The sequence below is a fragment of the Tenrec ecaudatus genome, chromosome 11 (assembly GCF_050624435.1).
Source record: "Tenrec ecaudatus isolate mTenEca1 chromosome 11, mTenEca1.hap1, whole genome shotgun sequence".
In the NCBI taxonomy this organism is placed as follows: domain Eukaryota; kingdom Metazoa; phylum Chordata; class Mammalia; order Afrosoricida; family Tenrecidae; genus Tenrec; species Tenrec ecaudatus.
Window position 1 is genome coordinate 80,586,945 of NC_134540.1, and position 9,546 is coordinate 80,596,490.

General features: G+C 45.6%; 1 non-coding gene across 1 annotated transcript; it reads right to left on the reverse strand.

Annotated features, from left to right (window-relative positions):
* Positions 1 to 3,630: 3,630 nt before the first annotated feature.
* LOC142462016 (small nucleolar RNA SNORA42/SNORA80 family) lies at positions 3,631 to 3,764 on the reverse strand. Its single transcript, XR_012787166.1, has one exon. It is a non-coding gene; the product is annotated as a small nucleolar RNA SNORA42/SNORA80 family (small nucleolar RNA).
* Between the last annotated feature and the right edge of the window lie 5,782 nt (positions 3,765 to 9,546).

The following is a 9,546-nucleotide window of genomic DNA, read 5'->3' on the forward strand; positions in this document are numbered from 1 at the left end:
TGAAACCAAAATAACTAGATGGTGTCTGTCTTCTACTACCTACTGTTCTGATCAAGGACACAACCAATGGACCCTGATAGAATGATATTGGGGTTTTTTTCTTTTTAAAAGCTCATTTATATGAAATGGAACAGTCACTATTTACTCTAAAGCAAAGATGAGAAGGCACTTAGGGACAAGGGAACTAAATTAATGGAAATTTAAAACTAGACTGTAATGAATCTGGAACAATTCACCATGGAGCGCTCTCCCAGTGTAAGCATGGTGGCGTGCTGGATACCACCGGAGATTCTGGTCAGCCCAAGGGGAATCCCTACGATGTGGAGGTCAGCCTGCCTTCTCGCTCTAAACTTTTACATCCTTCCACCAGCTGTCCTCCAACACACTCTGTATGCGTCTGCCTTGTTTGATAATTTGTTGCTATTGGCCACATAGAACTCACAGGCAATACTATGATGAGGTTTATTAGGGAAATAAAAAGGAAAGATTCAGGATTTGGTTCTTCAGTCAGGGCAGCCTTTTGACACCCCCCACCCCCCACCCCGGGGAAGATGTCTCCCTTGTCCGTGGCCCCTTGGATCTTTTGCCTGGCCTAGCTTCTGCCCTGCTTGCCTTCAAAGCTTTTTCATTCCACCAATAATTGCTCAGTGGCATCCTACTCTGCCTGTATGTCTCTTGCCCAAATGCTCTTGGCTTGCTCTCTCTGTGGGTCAGCAAACCTACCTCTGCCAAATGCCCAGAAGTAGCCCCTTTCCTCCACGACTGGAGAAGACCGCTGTCATCTCACAGCAGTCTCTTGGTTCTGCTGCTCACACGGGTCTGGTCACTCTGCTGCTGCTTCATACCATCTCTGGCGTTACAACTTTTGTCTTTCTCAAACTTTCTGACTCCTGAGTTTAGGAGGTTCTCAGTGCTGAGACCTCTGGCCCAAAGGACATGTTCCACTCTTGGCCCTTTTTTCTGGGTGCTAGAGAAACCCCTCTCTGCTCTGGGAATGGCTTTCTCTTAAGTCTATTGAATGGATTTGGGGATGACATTTCATTCTAGCCCCAATCTTGTGACTTGTCCCACCCCCACGGAGAGATCATTGTCAGACACAGGTGCTTTAGCAAAGTGTGGTGAAGAAACTAGATGGTGCCCAGCTATCAGAAAGGATCACATCTGGGAGCTCATCTCCAAACAAGCAGCCATCTAAACGAGGCTTCAACTATGTCCACATGGAAGCACACCAGCCTGTGTGGTCCAAAGATTGATCATAAGAAATTGCTTTTTAGGGCCTTTGTCGAGTGCTCTGTGAAAATGGAAAAAGCCATTCTCAAGTGTCCATGTGACTGCCCAGGCTGTTAGAAATCTGCAGAGCGAAAGGCCGCTGCCTTACTTCCCTGGACTCAGCAAATGAGGGCTACTGTGAACTGCTTTTGAACGTGAGCGAGTCATTCCAATTTGGCCATTTGTGGTCATGAATTACAAGTGCCTGGAAATTAAAGCTGTACGCCTCGCCTCAAACAAACCCCAGGGAAAGGTGCCCAGGGCCTGCTGGCGGCCTCACACACGGCCTCACACAGCTCGCCAATGTTGACAGTGCTTGATACTGCCTGCTCACATTCAGACAAGAGCAATAAAATGTGAATTAGATGGAGATGAATGTGTCGGTGAGGCAGGAAGGAATCCTCCAGCAGATGGGTGTGGAAATTAATGGTGTGGTGATAACAAATTTTGATGTACCACACATTAAATGTTCCCCCTGACAACAGGGTGTGTTTTATGGAGGGCGGAGCCTCCTGCGGATGAAGGGGAAAGTCTTGGGGTGAAAGAGGGGGAGACGTGGGGCAGATGGTAGGTGGAGGCTCGCTTCAGGGACACAGCTGCATCTGTGCTGACAAACGCCTTGCGAGCCGGGTCAAGAGTCTTTGAAGAACAGCTCATCGAGTTCTCCCTACGCCCGCTTTCGCTCCTTCTCGCTCTCCTCAGCCACCCCTTTTGCAGGAAAGGAACCAGAATAAAGCAAATGGAGCAAAAACAATTACTCAACTCAAAGAAGACATTTGAGAACGGTTCACTGCACGACGTTGTCTCGGCCTTTATCTGGGTCTGGTCTGATACAAGGGTGCGTTCACGGGGACCGTTGTATCTGAACAAAATAACATGTTTTAAAATTCTGATCTTTTAAGCCGGATGCTCTAGTCTACCAAATACCCGCACAAATGCTATTTTTGTATTGAGAGGGGTGTACTATCTGAGGAAAGCCTAGAAGTGGGATTGCATTTCTCTTGGCTATTGCTACATTCCCTTCCAGAATGACGGCGGGATCCCACTGACAGGAGAGAGGGGCAAAGACAGCAACAGACTGTCCTGGGCAATGGAAAATGACCTGGCTTCCTGCATGTCTTTCCCATGACCACTGGAAAACATGTATGTGAAGACCTGTTTCTAATGATCTAGATGAATTCCTATTCCCATATAAGCACAAGCACACATGTTACATGGTGTTGATATGCATGTTATAGGCTGTGCTTCGTTTTGTTATCTTACCAGGAGTCATCAGGATTTCAGGAAGACTGCCACCGCTGGCAACCCACACGAGGTACTTGAGTCACTAACGCAACACAGGTGGAAAATGTTGCATCGAAGCTGACATCGTCATAAAATATTTTTTCCAGGTACAAAAGTATTTGATTATATCTTTTGGTGTTGCTAATGCCCATATACTTAGTTTGAGCATTCATGTTAATTTTACAACAAATCACTTCTCTTTATTTTTCTTGAGTGTATTTATTGAGCTTATTGATTTTTAAAGTTACACAGAACATGATTCATGAACTCTGTCTCCGAATGACTATAAAATATCTCTTCTATATATTTAAAGGCTGAAACCCAGAAGGGCTGGAACCAATCCTAGAGTGACCCCACCTCTGTGTAGCTATTTGGCATTGCACACTGTGTTAAAGACTGGGTCAGTGGAAGAGTTTGGATGAATCTTTGTAAACCCACCAGTGGTACTGGAGAAACAGTTCAGCCTCATGCTCATCTGACATTGAGACCATGGTATCCCCTGTGGTTCTGGGAGCTATGTTATCTTTCACGCATAATAGAAGATATGAAAGAGGAGAACTGGATCCATGTCTGTCGACTTCCCGAGGGCGCTCCACCTTGGATGAGAGTTCCAAGTTTTAGACTTTAATTACATAAGTAATTTATGTCTAAAGGCTGCTGGTTCATATGGAGATATAGAATCAGAGTCGATTTTGTTTCTTATACCCAATTCGAGGTTCCTCTCAAAGTAAGCATTATTTTTAGTTTGTTTGATACACTCCCAGATCTTCAGCTTCTTTGCAACTGCCTCTATCCGCGCAGAGGGAGTGCTGGTCAGAACATGGTTCCAGAGAGGGCAGTGGGTGGGTGGGGTTATATAATAAAAACACGACCAGTAGTGAGTGGGTTGGATAGTCTCCCTTCCCCTACCCCCAAAGACATACCTATCTCTTAGTTTCTGGAATCTGTGGATGTTATTTGATAAAAGATCTTTTAAAAAATTGTTTCATTGGGAGCTTGTACACTCTTATCACAATCCATACATCGATTGTATCAGGCATGTTTGTACATATGTTGCCTTCATTCTTTTTTTTTTCCCACTGTGCAACCCGCTTCAGTGGCTGAAGCCCATGGTGTAAAGCCAGGCAATGGTTCGGGGTTACAGTGTGCTTTGGCATGGGACACTGTGAGAGGCCCATGGGATCGGACCTGCCATAAATCCAAACCCATGCCACCTCCATTCTTTTCTAGATATTTGCTTTCTATTGAGTCCTTGATATGAGCCCCTCTTTCTCCCCTCCCTTCCCCAACACCCTCATAGCCCTCTGATAGACTGTACATTGTTATTATTTCTATCTCTCACATCAACCACTGTCCCCCTTTCCCCATGTTTTCTGTTGTTCTTCTCCCTGTCATGTCTTACACTGTCTGATGTCTTCCTTCACCCACTTTTCTGTTACCCCCCGGGGAGGGGGTTATATGTAGATCCTTGTAATCGGTTCCCACCCTCCTGGTATCTCCACTCTCACCACTGGTCCTGAGGGGTTCATTGGTCCTGAATTCCCTGTGCTTCCAGCTCCCATCTGTACCACTGTGCATGCTCTGGTCCAGGTGGATTTGTAAGGTAGAATTGGGATCATGATGGTGGGGGTGGATGGGTGGGGAACGTTAAAGAACCAGAGGAAAACTGTGTGTTTCATTGGTGCTTTACTGCACCCTGACTGGCCCGTATCCTCCCTGTAACCCTTCTGTAAGGGGCTGTCCAGTTGCCTACAAATGGGCTTTGGGTCTCCAATCTGCACTCCCCCTCATGCACAATGATATGATTTTCTTGTTATTTGATACCTGATCTTATCAACACCTTGTGACCACATGGGCTAGTGTGCTTCTTCCATGTGGGCATTGTTGCTTCTCAGCAAGATGGTTGCTTGTTTATCTTCAAGCCTTTAAGACCCCAGACGCTACACTTTTGGTAGCTGGGCACCATCAGCTTTCTTCACCATATTTGCTTATGCACCTGCTTTGTCTTCAGAAGCTCCCATCTCTTATCTATACTTGTGCACATGTTCTGGTCTAGTCTGAATTGAGAAGCAGCACTGGGTTCACGGTAGTGGGGGGTGAGGAAGCCTCAAGGAACTAGAGGAATATAGTGTGTTTCATTAATGCCTTACAGCACCCTGGTGACTCATCCCTTCCCTGTGGCCCCTCTGTGGGGAGATTGTTCCACTGTCTACAGATGGGCTTTAAGCAAATGGGGTGAAGAAAGCAGATGGTGCCCAGCTATTAAAAGATATAGCATCTGGGGTCTTAAAGGCTTGCAGTTACACAAGCCACCATTCAGCAGTGAAACAACAAATCCACATGGAAGAAGCACACCGCTGGTGTGATCATGAGGAGTCATAGGGACCAGCTAATCGGCATCAGCAGACACATAATAAACAAAAACATGTTGTTGAGAACAAGGGGGGTTTGAGCAGAGACCCAAGCCCATCTGTAGACAATTGATAAAAGATCTTTAAGTTAAGGATCTTGAGGTGAAGTGATCATCCGGGGTTATCTAGATGGTCTGTAAATCCAATGACAAGTTTGTCTACAAGAGAAAGACAAAGGTTGGTTTGAGACCCACAGAAGAGGAACAGACACAGGGGAGGTGAGATGAGAATGAAAGCAGATGTGGCCACAAGTCAACGGGGCAAAGGGATGCTGAAGCAGGAAGGGGATTCTTCCCCGGAGCCTTGCTTTGGACTTTTAGTCTTCAGAACTGTGAGAGGACAATTGTTATTTTAAGTCACCCAGTTTGTGGTAATTTGTTATGGAAGCCACAGAAAATACAGGGGAGTAGTTTTGTTTTACCTTTTAAGATGGTAAATTTAACAGAGTAAAACATAACCTGGGTAGAAAAGTAAATGTACGAGGAGACTTCAAAAAGTTCATGGAATGCAGTCACACATATCTTGGGGATATACAAACTAACTATTCATGTAATGGAGTCTGACAAATCCGACATATGTATGAAATCATTTGGTCAGCAATGTTATAACATTGACCAAAATAATATTCCTATCAATAGAGTTGCCTTAAAACCCCTGGGGAGGCTTATTATGTACTAAAATAAAATGACAATGATATCCCTAAAATCAAGCCAGGGACTTATAGAAACAATAGTTAGTATATGAATAAATTTCGAGCTCTTACTTGCTCGTAGCCCTAATATATGGGCAATTGGTTCTTATGACATGGACCTACCTGGTACTTGCCCCCATGAAGGGATTGCTGAAGACATGGGCACCACAGCAAAGTGTAGTGAAGAAACCAGATGGATAATAGCTTCAGAAGCCTTGAAGGCTTGCCTCCAGCAAGCAGCCATCTACATGAAGAGTCAGTTAAGTCCACATAGAAGAGGCACACCAGCCTGTGGGATCCAAAGAGCACGAATAATGAGATCCAAACCTGGAAGAGGAAATAACATCAGTGGCTGAATCTTGAACACCAGGCTCAAGGAAAGCTTGGGACATGAACAACAGTGCAAAATCTATTTGCAGGATCCCTACGTGGTGTGCCTGAGGCGAATCCCCAATATGCATAGGCTAGGAATGCCAACAGTCCAAGTGTCAGAGAAATAGCACAGTAAAGTGGAAGCAGTCATGTTATCAGGAGAAACAGGTCCCTGAAGAAGGACATTATGCTTGGGAAAGTGAAGGGGCAGTGAAAACGAGGAAGACCTTCCATGAGATGGACTGATCCTGTGGTTGCCGCAGCAATGGGAGGAGGGCACAGGGCCGGGCTGCCTCTGCTGTTCACAGGGTCTTCAGCAGCTGGGAGCAACTCAACGGCACCTCACAACAGCTATTGTATTTTCTGAAAAGCCTTCTTTTTTAGGGAGAAAGGGCTTGACATTAGAAGGACAAGAAACTGAGGTTGTTCTCATGCTGGAAATGAGCCCCGCCAGCACATTTTTAACGAACTCCACTACTAACTGGCCAAATTCAAACCCCTGGCTGCTCCATGGGAGAAAGACGGGACCGTCTGCTTCGGTAAAACGGAAGGGCTTGAAAACGCTCTGTAGCAGATCGCCTCTGCCCTCTAGGGTCACGCTGCGTCATACGCGATTCAACAGCTGTGTGTTTAGAAATAGAAATGATGCCGGTGATTACATGATGTAATTTTCTAAGTCCAATAACCTGTTCACTAGAAATTATTTATTTTCAACAACATAAACAGCAACTATATACAAGGACATTGACAGATGGAACGAAATAAAATCAATTACATCCGTGGAAAGAAACAATAGAAAAACTCAATGTCATCAGTTCGAGCGAGGCCAGGGGCTGACTGTGGAACAGACCACCAATTGCTCATATGCAAGTTCAAGTTGAAACTGAAGAATATTAAAGCCAAAGTACAGCCTTGAGTACATCCCATCTGGCTTTAGACATTATCTCAAGAATGGATTTGAAGCCTTGAACATGAATGAGGACAGACCAGACACATTGTGAGATGACATTAAGGGCATCATACGTGAAGAAAGAAGATCCTTTATTTTTTTTTTAAAAAGCCACATCAGAAAGAAAGGTCAAAAATGAGATCAGGAGAAACTGTAAAATGTGTGTTTTGAAGGTAGAGTAACTAAAACAGAAAAAGGACCGACGAAGCAAACAAGCTGAGCAGAAGATTTCAAAGGTTCCTCCAGGATGAAATGGAAAGCATCAGCTGAAAAAGACCTGGAATTAGAAAGCCAGCAAGGAGGCCAACCCTCCAGACCCCTCAAGCTGCAAGAACAAACCAACAGGCCGCAAGTGTCAACAATGGAGAACTCTACGGGCAGGAGATTGAACATCTTAGATCAAAAGATTTTGGAGGCCCCAATACCAAAACGAATGGTCAATGTCCCAACTTCTTAAAGATAGCATGGGGTCAAGGAATGGTGGAACTGAAGAAGTCCAAGCTGCAAGAAGGCCCTGACAAAAACCAAAACCAAAACAAGGCTTCTAGAATTGGTAGATGGCGAATTGAGATGCTTCCACAAACAGCTGCGATGTTGTGAGCACTCTCTCCTCCATGCCAAGAAATAAGGAAAACAGGTCCCTGGCCAACCAACTGGAAAAGATTCATATGCTTGCCAATTGCAAGGAAAACGATGGGCCTGCCTTGAGAGATATTATTTGATAATTTCTCTTAGATCACCAACTTGGATCACTCATGGCATTCTGCTCTAATCTGGCACCGCAGTGGTGTGGCCTTGGAAGGCAGGGGACCCTTCTGCCAAAACTGGTGATGGAAAAGCATGAGCGCGCTGAGCATTTCTTGAAGAGCATTTCTTGAGCAGACAAACCACCGCAAGTTGCGTGGCATAGACACTGGACACCATAGAAGCTGCCCTGACCCTAAGAACCTGCACCTGCCCTTCTGGATCTTCATGCTATGCGCACGCGCTGTACTTACACAAAACACATCTCTGTCACTGCCTGTAGAACCATCTCCTCTAGCCTGAGCTCTGCAGGCTAGACTGGCCTGCAAGCCAGACTGGGCAAATCTTTCTCCCAGAGGCTCACTCTCCAACACGACTAGGAGCACGAAGAACTCAGCAACCCAGGAGGGTCCCTCTGCTCCCTCGCCATCCTCAGAACTCCTGCCTGAATCTTGTCCTCCAGCTACCAAGGCAGCACCATCACCACCCTGGAAACCCGCTCCCAAACTGTGGACCAAGCAGAAATAATAAAACTTCCCGGCCCTGCCTTGAGGTATGGCGACAGATCAGAAAGATCAGGGAAATCTGTCTTATTTGTTCATTTGTGTTATCTCTGCCTGTCTGCTTTTTACCATCTTTGATTACAAACTAAATCGGAACCATTGAAAACCCTCCCTTTAACCTTGAGGCAGACCACCATTCACTGCTTTGAATGTTCTGAAATTGAAAATGCTTAGCATAGGTCCCTCTAGGCACCAGGGGAAAAGCATTTTCTTGTTCACAGAGATGTCACCTTTTCCTCCCTGCAAGATTCTGCCCTGCAGCAGAGCTCATCGGTGGACCTGAATAGAAACGAGACTAGAAAGTCAGAATGTGATAGACTAAAAACCACACACATCATTTTTATTATTTTCTTCTTAAAAATGGTCACTCTAGAAGGCTAAGCATTTATTCCAATTAACTGGTTTTGACCTTGTCTCGTATTTTGTGTAAATAATTCCCAATATTAACACACCCTCATCCTTGAGGAAAGTTTTCTCTTAGAACCAGACAAAAGTTATTTAGAGCGCTGGTGGAAAGGGTGGGCGATCAAGCATGCCAGGCTTCAGCAAAAAAAGAAAAAATGAAGAGGACTCTAGTGACCTTCACAGGAGGCTGCGCCCTTTGGGAGCAGCTGAGTCTTACAGGGAAGAGTGCATACCTATCCATATCATTCTATAGTTAGAAAAACAAAAACACCGTAAAGGAGATGGCATGGTATTTCCTCGGACCTCACCAGTGGGAAAGGGGAGGCTCACCATCAGCCCAAGGTCAACTTCACCGTCTAACCTTCCTTCTCAATTCTCAGACCAACCATCCCTCCCACAGCACTCTTCACGTCTTTGCTGGTTTCAATAATTCATTGCAATGGCCACACAGAACCCACAGGCAACACTCACAATTATGGGACCTGTCAGGGGCAGTAACAGATTATAATTCAAGATTAGAAATGCTCAGGACGCGAGTCCTTGAACAGGACAGGCTTCCGTGTCAAGCTTACAGGAAGATCCTCAGCTTCTTGCCCATGAAGCCCCTTGACCTCTGCCCTTGGCAATGTTATCAAGCTCTTTTAGTACTGCCAAGACATTTGCCCAAAGGTCATGTCACTCTACCATGAGCCTCAGCATGAAGATGCACCGCTTGAGTCCTGTGAGTCAGTAAGTGCTGGAAGATCCCTTTACACAGCAAGCCTCCTGCCTGAAGGCACCAGCCGCGCTCCCTCCGTGAGCAAAATCCTTCCCACCCGCAGTCTCTTCCCTTGGCTGCTGGTTCTGTTCTGCTGCTCT